Raw genomic sequence first — 14,004 nt, 5'->3', positions numbered from 1 at the left:
AGTTTTACTTCTTTTCCCGATTGCTAGCTGGGGTTAAACCACAACACACCTGTTTAAGAGGAGTTCTTGCTTCATTTAGAAGAAATGAGATTTTAAAAGTTAAGTCATCTAGTTTAAGGTAAGCTAGTTGTTTAGGATTTTTCTGTAATCTGTAGGATAGGGTAGGCATGTACCTGGGGCAATTCACACTGGTTTTCAGATTAAACAAGACATTTTGCATCATTATCTCTCTCCACTGAGAGCATAAACAGCTTAGACAGCGAGCTTATATTAGGTATTTCATTGCTTAATATTAACAGAGACTAAAACCCAACCAGCCATCAGTCTCAAATAATGAGGATTGTAGCATGAATTTCAGTGCAAAAAAATGTAATTTCCATGCAAAAATATTAATTATATTTTGATTATAAGGAAAACATTGGAATAATGAAATATCTGTGCCACACATTAAATAGAGGCCATAGTCATGGTTGCTAATATATCTTATTAACAAATAATGAGGAGCTTTTGCCTTTTAAGTATCAATGTAAGGCACATCTGTGCCTCATCCTTCCTCATCTTTACAAGAGTTGAGCTTATCTGACACCATTTAAGTTCTCCCTTCAGGAAACTCACAACAGGCTCTTGTACATCCTGTAACACATTTTGACATTGAGATAGCCATCCCTACAGATGTCTCAGTGACAAACAAACTATTTAAGAAACGGGAAAGGCACAAAAATACCCTGTCTCATGTCGAGATTTTGACAGATTAGTTCTTAGAGATGCCAGGCTAAGGGGAAAACCAAGTAGTTTTATTTGGGTTAAAATGAAGTCAGGAAACAAGCAGGAGAGAAATCTAGACAGTATCTATATGTATTCCCCACGCTAAACAACAAAACAACCCACATGTGTAAGAAAGATCTACCATAAGAGCTAGACTTCTTCCACGCTCTTAATTAACATGATTCCAATTAGAAATCCTTTCACTAATATTTGAAATGCGAAACATCTCCAATGGGGGCCACAGGCCCAAAGATTGGGACCATGAAAATCCTGAACATTGTATATAAGCAGTAACAGAGGTCTTAACAAACCTCTCTGGAATTTTGGAACCATTGAGCGTAAGGACAGTGAAGCTTTACCAGACAGCAAGCCAGCACTTATGGGCAGAAGTGTGCAACCCTTACATACCTTAACCAAGCTGGGAATGAAACCATGTTCCCTTAACCCTGGCAGGTAGCTTACAAAGATCAGCACTGAGACCCAAGCTGAAGAGGACTGGAATGCCAAGCAGGTTGCTTAAAGCTCCAGAGACGTATCCAATTCATTATTGTATTCCTGAACAAAGTGACTGAAAAGAGGTGAAGAGACGGGAGAAATAAAAGATTTTCCAATGACACATATGGGAGGAGAAAACTCCCCAATGGAAGGAGGTATGGGATTGCCAAATGCCTCCTTGCCTCCCTGCTAGACAAAGCTTACTTCTTCCACTGTGAAAGTAGGATTGAAGATGTTAAGCATTAAAATGTTAAAAAAAGGAAGATGAGTTTGCACAAACAGTGAGGGGAAATCAAGGGTATGTCAATAAAAGCAAATATACCGGCAAGGAAATTTACAGGGAAGGATAGAGTATGTTACATAGAGAATAGTAAAGAAGCTGACATGAACTTCAAGAAGCCATCAAGAAAAGATCAAAGTGTAAATAAGATCATAGGGGTCCTTTTTTATTTTTACCACTTGTTTTATGTGCCTTTTATGTGTGGAGGAAATAAATAAATAATCTTTCGTTTGAACTTTAATCAACTCACAGATTCCAGGAACAAAAGGGCTTATAGGTAGCAATCCCTGTTGTTTCAACAAGGGAAACAAGGGGTTCCATCCCCAGAGACCCCTACAGTAAAATGTGGGGTCATTCATCTACAAATAATGTGGGTTTCATTGACACTGAGTGGTGCATTGACTCCCTGTATAAAGGAATGTTTAATCTAGCAGACAAAAGTAGAACAAATCAGGCATAATTTGAAAAACAAAGCAGCATGTATTTGTTCTTTTTAAAATAAACACATAGTAACATGATGAATTCTTTAATACACAAAGGCTGTAAAGTGACCGGTATCTTTCCAAGAGAAGGATTGTACATCAAGTAGACATTGAGACTTATATAGGAATCACTGGGCAAAATTCTGAGCACAGGCACATTTCTTGGTTTTCTCGTCTCTGAACTGAGCATCTGAGAATGATGAACAGTATCTTAAAGCATCTAAATGTGTTCATATGAAAGGTATCTTTATTCATAAACATACACATTCACATCATAGGCATGCTATGTAGAGGTCATCACATGCTCTATCCAAAACGAGAGAGTAATTTAGGATTTAATAGTCTCCAAGCTATTTGTCACTGCCCTTCAACTAAGATATGATAAGCATTTGAGAGCTCTTGGTGGGTTTCTGTTCAGTGTGAAACAGGTTTGTTTGTCTAAGTGTGCAGACCTTAACATCATCATCCCCCGCCCTAGCAAACCTGACTGCTGTTGGCAATCAATAGTGGTAACAACCTAGCACATAATGTTGTGTTGTGCAACACGACTTTGAGCAGATCTATTTAAAACAAGCCTGACACTAATGGCTTGCAAGAATAGACTTCCACTGTTTCCAGTATTGATAGGGCAGAACTGATATTAATAGTGGTGAAGTTTAAGAATTTCTCTAGTGAAAGTCTTAGTAAAATACCATAGGGGAAACTGCTGCAGAAGAAAGAGCGGTAACACAAACCGAACAATGGTGAAGCATTGACAGAAAAGAATCAACTTTGGATTAGACAAATTGCATTTGACAGATATGTATTTTCACAGAATAATCCCTTGAAGCAGTTCCTGGATTAGCCTATTCACAAATAAAAAGGCATCATTTGTGAATGGAATTATTCCACCTCAGACAGGTGGTTCTTATGTCAACTTCAGACATAAAGATAGCACTAGTGGTGAAGCTCTCAATGGTTAATCTTAATTTAGGGAAATAAACTACAGGAGTCAGTCATGTAACAGAAGAACCTCTGTTAACTAAAACAATTCTGGAAATACTAATCAACTATTCTACAAAAACACTGTATCGATCTGTCCCTGGATCTCTACTAGGTAGAAGTGTTCTGCCATAAACAAAAAACAAAGGGACAAGCAGAATGAAACAAAGCACCCCATGGGGGAAGGAGGGAAGAGTACAAGATATCACAAGCAAATAGAGTATTTTAAAAGTAGCAGCTACATGTTCTTTCCGAAGTTACTGCATATTTGCTGAATTCAGCAAGAAGCTGCTTTCAAAATCTTAAAGTATGTGTTTATTAGATTATTTTTCCCCTCCCAACAGATCTCATTCAGTGTACTTTGTTCATGATAATTGACATAGGAAGTCTCAGATGTCAGTTTTCAGTTTATCTGGGCTTTTTGTTAGCTGGAGTAACAACTTACTGTTTTGACCTGGCTAAAATAAATATTCCTATAGACATCTGATTCTGAAACAGGAGAATGCCGTATGAAAGAGATCTACTCATTCAAAACTAGGCTATACAGGAACTTGGATATAGCCCCAAATGCAATTTAAAAAAAAAATTTTGACAAATTTTTGTGGTTTGCCAGAAATTACCACTGAAAAACGCTCTTGCAGAAAGAGAAGAGAAATTTGTCGCTAGCTTAAAGAGATTTTCTATGAAGAGCTCCAGGAATGGAGCCAGCTTCTACCAGCTGCTTTCAAAGCAGATGAATTTTCAACATTAACAAGAATGATCACTAGCTAGCTTTTATGGATGATGGTGTTTCAATGATGCCAGAGCAATTTGATTCAAATTTTAATTCTTTAATGGATCCATTAAATCTATTTTTTCAGTAGTCATACTTGAGCATAGATCAGATTGGTAGTAAAGTATACCAGGCTTCCCTGGAGCCAAACTATTTTACTGATATAACAATGAACTCCAGATTAAGGAAAGACACCTACTTTCAAAAAATATGGAAATTTACAGAGAAACTGCAGTTCAATCAACTTTGTGACTGTATTGACAATGAATCTGTAGTTTAAAGACATCTCTGCATGAGAGTTGGGCTACAGAATAGGGAGTACTATCAGAACTACACTATAAGTTAATGTTTCCATCAAATTGGAAGAAAGTATTACAGCTATCACAAAAGTGTAAATCATTTGTCACTTTTGTAAAAGCAGTTGCCAGAAGGGGAACAAAAGAAAATGCAATCATTTTTTGAAACTAAAAGTGTTCATCTGGACACAAAATTCAAATTAATTAACAAAGTGATATTACATGATCATCTGGTTAGACAAGAAATAGAATAAAGAGATTTTGTACATGTTGTTTTCACCGAAAAATATGCTGGCTATGTAAGGAATGAGCTAAGATAACATGGCAGGAGATAAATCAGCTGCTCTCTCACTCAAAGTCACATTGATAGAAGCTAAGCCCATTATGTTCATTAACTACCTATGGAGTAGAAATGCCAGTGTAAGCTTGTACCAGGGCTTGAGTTCTATTGTCACTTGTCCTCTGAGAATTCTTCCTGCACATCAGTGTCATGACTATCTCAGATGTCTGAGCACAGCAAGTCATGCATCTCTACCTGGCAAGTGTCCAACTGCACAAGGGATATTGCTACCACTCCAATGTAGGAAAGGCCCTACGTATTGATCCCCTGTGGTAATCCTAGCGGTCGCCAATCAAAGCTGTAAAAGATCAATTTTTCCCAGTGAAAACCTAAGATCATTTAATTCTGAACAACCTAATACTTGAATTAAAAGTGGTCATTTACTTACTCTTTTCATAATAGCTCTGGATTGATTCTCAGAGTAATTTCCCTGTTATTTTTCATTAATAAAGAAGTACTTGCCATGTGCCTTTGTCATCTTCATATACCTGAAAAACAAATACATGCAAGTTAAAGATGCAAAATAAAACAATCAACTCTCAGTAATCATTTGGATGTATCTATATTACCATTTTAATTTAGATCTAGAGAAGCACCTTTGAGACAGATCTCCCAGCCATCCCCACTTCCCACACACCATTTCACCCCACAGTCTTGGAACATGGAACTTGTTTCCTTTCATATGAAGCTAAGCAGAACATTGCATTGCAGCAACACACCTGATGTTCTCCAACCACAAATAAGGCATTCGAGCTACAGACCACGTGCAAGCCAATCAAGTAAAACCTGCCAACTTGCATTTAGAGTGGTTGCAGGACCATCAGCATTCACTCCTTTGCTCTCCAGAGCCTGTGTGTCACAGTATTTGCTAGACAAAGATACTGTCTGTGAAATTCCCAGTGTTTCTCTGACACTTTTTGCCTTAGAAAGTAAGGAAGGATTTGAAAACTCCATAACTATTGCTATTGAAGGCAAAAGGAGGCATTAAAACCTTCTTAATATTTAATTCACTTACAAAGTACTGTACAACTGTATGAAAAAATACCAAATATAAAGAGGCTTCTTGTTTACGAGACAGTCTTGAACAAAATTTTCTAAAGTATCTCAGTTACATGAAGTTTAACATTCCTTAAATCCCTCAGATATTTTGCAAATTTTAACTTCTGTTCTTCATATTTTAGGCTCAGAGCAACTATTTCATATGAAAAAAGAAACTTCATAATGGTGTTTTCAGCATAACAACTGAAGCAATGCAAGGCCAACACAAAATTCAGAGCTTTCTCTATACAAGCACTGAGCTTCCTAGATCAGGACATAAATGTTGACACCTTTTTAGATGTTCTATAGGTAAGGATTACTACCGTGTACAGCACCGACTTTCGTAACTGCAATGTTCACTCTCTCTGCTCCCCCTTCTTTATTTAAAAGAAAGCTACCAAAATGGGAAATGTTACATTTCAGTTGTCTGCACCCTGTGAGGATAGCAAGGGTGATTTTATTTTACACCATTTCACAGAAGACACTCATAACTATGACTCAGTCCAGCACATCTCATACAGCTTGAAAGGGCTCTGGCTGAAAAACAAGGGTGTTCAGCCTTAAGACTATCCTTATCCAGGATCTTCTGCAGCTGAGACCAAATGATCCAAAGGAACATCTCCAGAGGGAAGATATTGCCCATACCACCCGACCATGACACCCAAGGAGAAAATACGAAGGACATTCCTCTTTTCTGAGGCTGAGAGCAAATTACCCTCACAACAAATTTGGTTTCAATAAAAAGGGTCTTTCATCTTGTTCTCTGCAACCTGTGGATAGTGGAAAGTGAAAGGTGGCCAGCACCACAACATGCTCGATAAGAACAGAGTCTGAAGTGAAGTTAAGGAGGAAATCCTTCCAAGACAGCTAAGTAATGAGGACAGAAGTTCTTAATGTCTGCCAGAGCTCAAAGAACTTCCCTTTGATCCAATCCTTTAACCCTTATAGGAGTAAAGGACAATGAAAATACAAATCACAGGCTTGGATCACAGACAAACAAGTCTTAACACATAGTAACAACAATTTGTACTTTCTGATCTACTGCTAAAAAATTCAAAATCAAATCACTGCTCCTATAATCTGAATGTTAGTTGAAAGACTTTTTTATTCTTTATTCTAAGCAATAAAGAGAATGCATTGCTATAGTTTCCTACAATAGGATAAACTGAGTGACAGATGTAAGAATAAGTAAAGGAAGCAGTGATATTAGCGATGAATGTAATCACAGAGGTGACATTAAAAAAACCTAAGGTCACATGCTTTTAGAGAAGTTCTTCCTTTCCAAAAGACTGAGTGCATGGCCATTGGCTTTTCTGAAGAACAGGCTACTGATATTGTCATAAAATATTACTACTATGCCTTGAGATGCCATGGTACTGTGGACCAAAGGATCTCAAGAACAGTGGGAAGTTCATGTCAGCTGTCAAACCTGAAGCCAATGGGTGACGCTACTGGACAACACATAAAAGGCCCACACTAGTTCCTTCCAGCACCACTAAACCAACTGTTAAAAGTTCTGCCAAGACTCACAGTAGGTGTTACACAAAGAGGCATTCAGCAGTACCTATATCCTATATTACAGCCAAAACAACTCTTCACCCAGGTGCAGAGAAACAGAGTGACAACAACGCAAAAGATGAAGGGAGTGAAAGAAAGATGAACCTGGGGTTTACTGCCCTTTGCATAACAAATGCAAAGATCAGCTCTTAAACACTGGATGCAGAGGACTTTTGGAGACCTTGAAGCAAACCACTTGAGTCAAACATGACTATGTCATTGCTACAATGATCCACATACAGAGAGCTCTATAACCTTTATTATTTAAGTTAATAAGATGATTCTTTTAAGAGAGGAGAAACAAATATTTGTTCATTCTCACCAATTTAACTTTCTTTTCTACATCTCTCTTTTCCTTTCATATTACAGCATCCAAAAAGGCCAAAAATTAAAGTTAATCCATTTGCTGCTAGACACATCTTAATCTATTCAGAAAAGATTTAGACTGTTTTCTATATTTTTTAATGACCACATGGTACAAGAACAAAAATCCAGATATTTTCAGCATCCTTTTTGCTTCAGAAGAACATTTAAATACTTAATGCAGTCTTTAAAACACCCCTAATCCAGAGCATAACCATGCATTTAATTCTATTCTTACAGAAAAAATTAGTTTAAAGCAAAACTTGTTTAAGGGCCAGATTGGGACAGTTTACTGGAAAAGGTTTGTATGTAAATCGCAACTAGTTTAAGATGAAAGTCTTAGAATTCATGTTTTAGGTATTTTTTTTAAAGAAATATTAACTTCAATCAGCTCAAGTAAACCAGTTCACCTAGTTGTTATGAACCAATACAGAAGCTGCCATCTATGCCTTCCAGCTCTCATGGATCTTTATTCAATTCTCAGTGCTGCAAGCACACTGAAGTTACCTAGAACTGGTACAACAGAAGGTTTCCATACTTGATGGAATGCAACTCTTAACAGATACACAGACCACCCTTAAAAGTTTCTCTCTAAAGTTATCTGTAAAGAATAAAGTGAAAATTCAAGTCTGAAGAGCAGTTTACAGACTTCCAACTTATTTAAGAACTGGAAAGTATGAAAATGGGATGCAGGGAATTTACTGTTTATTGTTTTAAATAAGTACATACCACACACAAATATATATATACACACACATTTATACATGCATAGCTGTGCTTGATCAAATAAAAAAAATAAATTGGAAAAACTGAACTCTGCTTTTAACTGAAAGTCTAGATTCTTTCAGCTATATGCTCCAAGTTGAACTTTTCACCTGTAATCTATGAGGAGAATCAGGCCATTGGTGAGAAACACTAACCAAAATGTATAGTCAATGCATAATTTCATCAAGGAAAAAATGCCACCTCTTGATGAAAAATGGCAGATAACCACTGCAAAGCTTGCTACACAAACAGCTAAAAAATTTTGGTACCATACTATCAGGTGACACCAGGGTGTTTGGAATTCACCTAAAACAGCAGAATACATTGACGTGCATCATTTTTAGCATTTCCATATGTATATAACGGCTATAACCATCCTTTAATGTCACACAAAAGAAAATACTTTGTATGCAAATCAGAGCTAAACAACCTTAGTCTACAAACCAGGACCTGTATTCCCTGTAGACATATGACATAATATCTTGGCATTCCACAGAAGTAAACACTGGCACTTAAGAATAATCCAACCTGTGAGTGCAAGCACAGAAAGATTAAAGCAGATTGTGCTGCACAGCATTTATGACAAAAATGCATTGTGTGTTGTACTCTTTGTTCATCTCAGGTTTTGGGGTTTTTTTTTTTAAACCACAGAATAGGCTGCTTTACCTACAGTATGGTTTGGTCATATATGATTTAATTAAGAGTCAGTCTGCACGTATACAATGCTTGATTCAATGACAATTTAAGGTGGATAGCCAGATGTGTCAGTATTGTGGAAGTAGTTAGACAAGTATTTACTGGGTACTGGAGGGGAGGGTGGGGGAATGCACAATGAAACAAACTTTTTACCTTGTATCTATTTTGCAATGTAAGAAATAACCATGAACCAGAGAACAATGAAATAAAAAGCAACAATAAATCAGAGGTTAAAATTGCACTAAAAAGCAATAAATAAGCATCTCACTTAGCTCTATGTGCAACAGCATTTCCTCCCCCAGCCCCCTTTTTTTTATTAAACAGGTGACCTTGTGAGCTGTTACCCACTTGAATAATCCTTATATGGGACTTGTAAAGAAGTGTTCTTAATTTCTATAGAGGAAGTGAAAAAAATTCTCATCAGAAAAAAGTGTTGAAAAAATTCATATTGAGACCAATTGTTACAACATACAAGTCTGTTGGAAGACTTTTTATAACTGGAATATATTTGAAGTATAGTTTTGATTGAACATGAGCATATACATGAAGTTTCAAACAAAAACTATTAAGCCCTATTCCTGCTCATACTAAAGTCAACAGCAGAGTTCTATTCTGATCTGTAAATAAGTTCACAAATGTAGTGCTGATGTCTGTGTGGAATAGATTTTATTCAATCTGGGCTTCTTATACATAACATGAAAATACATTTCAGCATATTACAATGTATCCATCATAAGTACCTCAAGAGATTACAATCCTAAAATAAAAATCTGAAAAGTTGCTTGAAATGATCAATGAGAAAAACCCACCATCACATCTTCTGAACGCTAAAATGGTTCGTGGAAACAAAACCAAACAAAAAAACAAAAACAAAACCCAAACGCTTCTGCCTGCTGAAGTTACCTGTTGACAGTTAGTCTCCTTTTGCAGTTTTGAGATTAAAACAAGTACTACTCCTGACCCCCCAAAAAAAGCTTTTGACAGAAAGTGTTAAAATTTTCATAAGAACATTCACTCTACACTCAGTCCACATGTAACAGACGTACACTAAAGACAGCAGTCATCCTTTTTTTCCAAGTGACTTATACAAGATGGCAATTATCTTTGCGATAGATACCCAAGAATCCAATACATGCCAACAAGCAAGTATCGCTCTTTATGTAATAAAAAGAAAAAGAAATTGTTTTCAGTGAATTATTGATGGACTTCAAGTTAGAAAAAACATCTCTCAAAATCATGTAACTTGTTAGACAAGAAAAATATCTAGGCAGTGCTAAGAAAGTTTTCTTTCAAATATTTAGGAACAATATCAAAGCTTGAGAAAGCCAAAAAATTCAGCTGACATGACTGACAATCATGGACTGAAAATATACACCCATGGTATAAGATTATATGCCAGCCTACAAGACACATGGAATACAGTTCCACAACATAAGGAGGTTACTTTCACTAGCCATACTATGACTTACCAAAGAAATTATATTGCTTTAAGCAAACAGAAAACCCCAAATATCTAAAGCTGCGTCAAAAGTTCCAGAATTTCCAATAGTGGCATAAAGACCCAACAAAACACCAGCTCATACTTTTCATTTAGTTTCCAGCAGCACCTAGAGCCCCACCTCCAGTAGGCATTCAGAAGTACTGCAATTCCTGAGGCAACAGGTGCCCTGACTCTTCCCTGATTAGATCACAAGACATTGGGAACACCTGCAGAAAATCATTCACATAGCATAAAGCTGGATGATGCAAGGTCAAAACTTATTTTCTTACTGATTAGTTCAGGAAAACATAAAAGTTACTACATACATTTATATTGATAGGTAAGTACTTTAACTTCAGCCAGCAGTTCACTCTGAATGTCTCTGAAGAATGAAGTGTGATTATGGGTTAGGTTTAGTTGCAACAAATATCCAAATAAGAAAGTATAGGTCTAATTCCCAGTCTGTACTGCTGTGTAGGTACCACATTCAACCACTTCACAAGCAGATGGAGAACTAAGGCAAACTGAATAACAAGACATTTAGCCTACAACATCTGCAAGCTTTAGTCCTCAAAGGTAATTTTTCCCAGCCTAGTCCTGACAGGCACCATCACAGATTTTCTTATTCTCACTTAAAAGTTTCTTACATCCAGAATATGGAAAAAACCAAAACACAGCTGTGATTGATTTTAATTCCGAGGAACACCTCACACTATATTTCACTCCCAGTTACAGCTTGGATAGGGCATCATGGTCAGAAATAAAGAGGTTCTCTTCATTTTCTGAATGTTCAATATTAAACATCAGTCTTTGTGATATCTCCCCACTGATGTACAACTGAGCTATACATGGTTTCTAGGGGCTTTGCCAGAAACAGCTGTCAAATGACATCAGCACAATTTGACCTGCATAAAACTTCTTGTTTTCTTCTCTGGAAAAGAAATTAAAGATATGAAGGTTTTTTCAAAAAGCAAAGTCTAAAACTACCACAGTTTATAACATAGCAAAATGCCATAATACAAAAAGGAAAAATTTGGGGTTTAAAACTAGGTTTTCCTGGAAAAGACAGATTGTATGGCAAGTTGATTTCTTGAGTGACAACAATGAATTCTATAGGTTTCCTACAGAGGTATAGCGGATGCATAGTCCTCAGTACAACAACCTGCCATAGGAAACAACGAATATCTGAAACTTGGATATTCACCCACTTCCTTTCTGTGGAAGAGTAAAGGAAAAGAAAGAAGACATCAGCTATGCTTTTATGCAACAGAGTTCAAGAAACAAGATTTAGTTACCATTATAGCAATGAAAGTGCTGAAAGAACTAAGAACAGGCAAAGCTGAAAAAAAGTTAAGACAGCAAATTCCAAAAGTGCTTTTAAGCTGCTCATAAAGTTGACCCAAACCCAGCAAAGTCACCAAAGTGCTACTATTCTCTTCATTTGAGCTTGTTAGACACCATAACAGGTACCTAACGCTGTTTTAGGCACTGTAGAGCAAACATTACTGTGTAAAAATCATCCTGAATTATTTTAGTTCTCACATGGCTATCCACGAGTCAAAGTGGATATACACATCCACATCTAAAGTGGATATGCTACCAATCAAAGATCAGAATTTCTTAAACTGTTTGTCCCTTAAAGTAAGGTTCAGTACAGCTTAGAACAGGTTTATAGCTTAAAGTGTATTTTCCCAGATGTATTAATATCCTCTTTCATGAATACTATAGATTTTTAAGCAGCAGTTCTCTTAACGTTTGTAATGTTCCAGGAAAATCTGTTATGAAATATTGTTTAGTTTCATGGAATTTAGCTTTCAAAAAAGGAATTTAGGTATATATGTTCTGCTCACTGACTTTCAAAACTAATTATTGAAAAGAATTGACAATTTCTACATATTTTAAGAATTTTAAGTTAAAGATTATTACAAACCAGCAGTAAGCCCCTCCCCCAAACAATGAGAAACACACTCTAATTTTGCACAAATACATTTCAGAATCAGAGGTACATACAACATTACCAAGCAAAAGTCAAGATTTTGTTAATTGAGGTATTAGACCATAAAAGACTGTTGAAACACACCCAGCTACAGATCCTGCAGTAAACTGTTTGTAGGAAGTTCTGAGATAGATATAGATATACAGACACAAAAACCACCCCTGTTGCTGCTTAGCCTGTAATAGTGGAGCAAGTTTTGAGAGATGACCTCTATAGCTTTGGACAGCTGCTTGTAATTCATCAATTAACTTCCTCACCTGAACATTTAATTACAATACCTACTAGAAAGAGCGAATATTAATGTCACACCTACTGGGTTTTTCCTTACAAACCTACAGAAAGTATGGGGGTTTTACTGCTCTGAGTTGGACAGGATATATAATACATATGTGTAACTTCTACATATCAATCTATTTCTAATACAGATGTATAGGAATGTTTTTATGCCTCTACAGAAAAAAAGGCATATGCAGAACCACATACAATAGTGGCAAATGTAAGGAATAAACACAGTTTTCCTCCCCCATCATTTTGCATTTTATAGACAACCACATAAATCACCAGTAATTATACACTTACAATGATCTTTAATAACTGGAAAAAACACATTCATTGTTTCCCTAATTTGTAATTTACAAACTCTGTATTCACAAACAAATTGCATACATTAAAATAAAAAAGGACTACGTAGTTCTTTAAGTCCCAAAGAAGCTATATGTATAAACTATACACGTTTCTTTGAATATATTTAGCACATATTCTTCCAGCTTTCCATAAGATATTTTTAATATGTTTACACATCTCTCATGCCATATTTTCATTACAATAAGAACCAGATATATATTCTTTATGAATTTGGGAAGGACAAGAGAATGTCTCAAATCAAGGAAGTATAGAAGAAGTCTAAATAAAGTAAAAATCATCTCTGCCGAGCATTCAAAAATCAAGATTACCATTACATGTCCCTTGAAAAAAATAAAGGCAGCCTTTCAGTGGTGAAATGTTTATATTTGACAGACACAGTAACAATGTAGCTACAGTTTAGAATTTACATTCTCGGAGCCGTTAAAAATAGCTGGTCCTGTAAACTATGTAATCATCACCATCATAATGTTAAATTTTGTAAACCATTAAGGAATGCTAATGAAATTAGCCTTCAGAAAGGGCTAACACCAGCAGGATGCTCAAAAGAGGGATACTTCCAAAAAGCCAGCCCAAATTCTCTCAACCCTTTTGGTTTCAGAAATTTCAGGTTTCAGAGTTACAAAGTCTCACCAGTCATACACCACTTATATCATTTAAACATAGTACTACAATTACAGAGTTATTTTTCAGTTTGGAAACATAAAACTTCATATCTTACTTGAAAATGTAAGCTTTACATGTAGAAGCACAAATAAAATACTGGGACCATAGTGTGGTTGAGCTGATGCCTCCAGCTGTCTCCATTTGTGTTCCCAACTTCATTTTTCACATGTAATTGTGCATCTAACTTAAAGAAAATTAGATTACATATACCATTAGTTTTAACGGCTTAGAAGAAATACCCAGGACAGATTGTGCATGGCAATTAAAGAGTTATAGCTTTGTATTGCATGGGCAATCACATGATTTTCTTATTCTATTTTACTGCAGACTTTGTATGTACATACAGAAAACCATATTCACACTATTAAGGCAGCCATGAAGTCCTGAATT

The 14,004-nt window shown here is 36.1% G+C and overlaps 1 long non-coding RNA gene across 1 annotated transcript in view; it reads right to left on the bottom strand.

Moving 5' to 3' along the window:
* The window catches only part of LOC138689296 (uncharacterized), a 214,383-nt gene that overhangs the window by 99,087 nt on the left and 101,292 nt on the right, over positions 1–14,004 (bottom strand). The window contains exon 9 of the long non-coding RNA XR_011328179.1: positions 4,800–4,899. This is a non-coding gene — a long non-coding RNA (uncharacterized lncRNA). The remainder of the gene's footprint in view (positions 1–4,799; positions 4,900–14,004) is intronic.

The sequence above is a fragment of the Haliaeetus albicilla genome, chromosome 16 (assembly GCF_947461875.1).
Source record: "Haliaeetus albicilla chromosome 16, bHalAlb1.1, whole genome shotgun sequence".
In the NCBI taxonomy this organism is placed as follows: Eukaryota; Metazoa; Chordata; class Aves; order Accipitriformes; family Accipitridae; genus Haliaeetus; species Haliaeetus albicilla.
Note: the sequence above shows the minus strand (reverse complement) of the source record. Positions and strands in the feature narration are given on the sequence as shown.